This window comes from Anoplophora glabripennis, unplaced genomic scaffold (assembly GCF_000390285.2).
Source record: "Anoplophora glabripennis isolate ALB-LARVAE unplaced genomic scaffold, Agla_2.0 scaffold1282, whole genome shotgun sequence".
In the NCBI taxonomy this organism is placed as follows: domain Eukaryota; kingdom Metazoa; phylum Arthropoda; class Insecta; order Coleoptera; family Cerambycidae; genus Anoplophora; species Anoplophora glabripennis.
Window position 1 is genome coordinate 1 of NW_019417660.1, and position 3,885 is coordinate 3,885.

Below are 3,885 nucleotides of genomic sequence, written 5' to 3' on the forward strand. Positions count from 1 at the left end.
ATCATATTCCGCGACATGGCGCTCGACGTGGGGCCCGAAGTCCTGCTTCGACGTCTTCGCGGCGAGCCCATGTTGCTAATTCCCCGCTCAATTTTCAAACATTAGACACAAACGGTCATATATCGCGACATGGCGCCCAACGTGGGGCTCGATTCGAACTCCCGAGGTCTCCACCGAGGGCCCATGTCGATGAATCACTACGCGAAGGTCATATTCCACGACAATGTGATGTTTAATGTTTTTTTTCTAAATGTTTAGATAATTAGGTTAAATCTGTTTAAACACAAAAGGTTGTACATTTAATTACTTATTATCACATATAAAAATACAAAAGTATGGATGAACTAATGCAATATGTTTCGTTATAAAATAAATTAGTTTTCTTTGAGTAAACGGGTGTTTCAGTTTTACATCCATAACCTAAAATAATTGAGTTTGAATTGGAAATATTTAATTTTCTCTAACTTCATTTCACTTATTACATTTTTTTTGTATTGTTTTTTGTAACTTGTAAAGCAACTATCTGAATTAAGTTGATTTATGAGTAAATAATAAATTGTAATGGGTGTAAAAATTGTTTTTTTTAAATTGTTTAAAAATGTTATCTTGATTTGTCTAAATTATTATTTTTCTTTACATAGTTTTAAAATATTTAGTTTTGAAATAATTAAAATGCATGGATTTGTTGGCATCCATTATAATATAAGTAGTAAACATTTATTAATGTATAATTCATTTTCAGGTATGTTTAAAGACAAAGGGCCCAATAATGAACAGCCCAATGCTGACAATACAAGTAAGTCTCTGTTGTGTGCCCTTTTTAATATATTTATAGTAAATTTAACATTTTTTAGAACTGATTAAAGCCTTATTAAAGCAGTTTGTCCAGATAAATAAAAAGGTAGATATTATAATGACAGATATTACTACAATTTTAAATGGCCAAGTAGTAGTTAGCAATAATAACGGCGAACCATATGAAGTAACTGTAGATCAGCAATTTCCATTTAATAACATAACCCAACTGGAACAAGTTGATACAAAATTATTAGATAAACATTTTTATAAAAATATGGTAATTATTGGGCATTACTAATGAAACACATAACTGAAACAGCATTATTGCAGGTCAAATTTATCCACAGAATTGGTGGCATTGATGTGAATTAATTTGTGAAGAGGGTTTTAATGAGGATTCTTAGTAATGAGGTGCAGTGCCAGCTGAATTGGCTCAGAAAACGTGGGGGGAAAAAATCTTTTAAAGATCTAAATTTCTGCAAAGCACTGACAGATAAAAGTTTAAGTTGAATCTAAATTGTTCTTTAAACTTGAATATGAACATTTAAAGTAACTAAGTAACAGTTAAGCAATTCAAAAAGATGACGAGATTTTAACATAAAAATAATATAATAATCATCCAACTATAGTTATGGTGTTACATTTTGAAATTTTTGTATACTTAGATAAAATGCTTATTTTGCAAAAAAAAACGTCACATTGCTGTATTATTTTGGCGATCTATTGTTCTGTGTAGTAATAACATTGTATGAATTTTCATTGAATCATTTTTTTTATATTACCACACATTTGAAAAATTCGTAAATATCGAATTACAGATGTATTTGTTAACTATATTATGATTTATACGAAATTATTTTATAATCTATTTTTTGTAGATGGGTAATACAAAATACATCCACACAATTTGCCACAGAAATGGAAATTGAAAAATCAATCAAAAACTTCCTGCGCCATGCAGGCGATAGATTGAATTCCGAGAGAAAGGTTGAAGGAGAGGTCGACAAGACAATTGAAAAAAATGTATAAATGTATATATGCTTAAGTAAATGATCGAACAATAAATATTATTTTATCAACTTATTTATTTATCGTCTCTACAAATTGCTGACTTAATGTATGAACAGTAGATACAGTTAGCATGTTCTCAAGACATTTTAATGTGATCAGTGATCACTAACCAAACTTAAAAAAGAGTACAGCAGTCTGCTAAATTACAAAACTTTGGGCCATTTCTGATTTCTAAATTGCTAACAGTGTTTTTAGCGTTTTAATATAGCTTTTAAAATTATTGAGATAGTCAACGTTATATCAGTGATGTAATAAGGAAATATTAACCAAATATTCCAGGATATCTGCAGGATATCCCAAATTATTGTTTCCAGACTCCTAAGGATAACGAAAGGTTATCCCTTCAAAGGTATTCATTATAGGTTATCCCAAATTTCTCTCAAATTGACCCATTGAATTTCCGATGGATAGCCGTAGGATATCTGTTGGGATATCAATAGTCTATCCCAATTCGTCTCAAAAGGATGTCCACAAGATATCCTAAATCTGGATTAACCCAATTTAGGTTGTCCATGGGATACTCTACCAATCCTCGGCGTATTTCCTATTAATGTCCTAAGGCTATCCAGTGTTGTGTGGGCAGAACTTGAAGAACTCCAGCACCACCCTGAGGATCACGCCGAGGATCTGTAACCCCCAACCGAGACCAGGAAGGAGTTAGCCGCAAAGAACAGCGATCCGGAATAAGTAAGCAAATTGTATTTTCCTATTTCTACCTATCTATTGATATAAGTCCTGCCGAGTTTGAACTCTAACACGGCGTCCTGGGTAAGCGGCGACAAACGGCCGGTGCGGCCGAAGCAGTGATTTTCAAAATTAGAGCATTAAAAATTATGTGTTTTTCGTCATGTCTGACACTTTTATTGAACTTTTAATTAGCAGTATGAAAAATTCCAGTGCACTGTGGGATATGAAGCACAAAGATTATCATAATCGACATATACTCCACAGAGAATGGACCTGCATTCTTAACAGAAATAGGCGTTGAAAATTAGTCTCAGAATATTTCATTTCTGGGCTGATTACGTCTACAATGTAGTCGATTGTTCGGAAAACATTCTGGCATGTCCTGGAAATAGTTCTGGTTCTTTAAGACAATTTCGTAATTTTTCATATAAATGATTAAATTTTTCTAAAAATACCTACTGTGCTTGTCATGCGTCTTTTATTATTTGTTTTTTACGAATTATTATACTAACTATGTCGCCGACTTCCCATTATACATTGGAAAGCAAACGGATACTTTCTAATCATTTGTTTGTCATTAAGATAACGTTAATGTAAATACCACCCTTACTAATAAAATATGTGCAAGGGCGACTTTATTATCCCGACGAGACGATACTAAACAATGAGCAAGAACCGGACGAAAATTTTCGGATAGCCACCACATCCTCAGATACGACTTAAACCTTAACGTGATATACCAACCTAAACTACCATTTTTATATTCAGACAAATTTAACTTAAAAATTTTAATAGATTTAGGAGCTTCCGTAAGCTTAATGAATTCTCAAGTAGCTCATAGTCTGTTCCCTAACTACATTTATGAAAAACATTATGAAATATCTGCACTCAATAAATTTACTAGAGGTACTCAATCCCTAACTATTCCTTTATTAATAGAATTTAACGAACCATTAAAAATTAAATTTTTGATAGTTGACTGGCACAAACACTATGACGCCCTGATAAGTAACAAAGATTTAATTAATCTCAAAGCAACTATTTGTTTTGATAAAAAGACCCTAGAAATACCTAACTCAATAATATATTATCACGAAGATGTAAATACATTTTCTACGAAAAATGAAGCAGGTAGTAATTATATAAAAATTCCAGTTAACCAGAAAAATGGAGAAGCTCTATTACCCGAAATTCAATTAAGTAATGACCTTATAATACCCGAAAGTATTTGTAACATTCAAAATAACTTTGCAAATATCCCTTTCAGTACAGACAAAGAAATTATATTTGAAGAACCCATTAACGTTATACCCTTAGATAATTATGTAT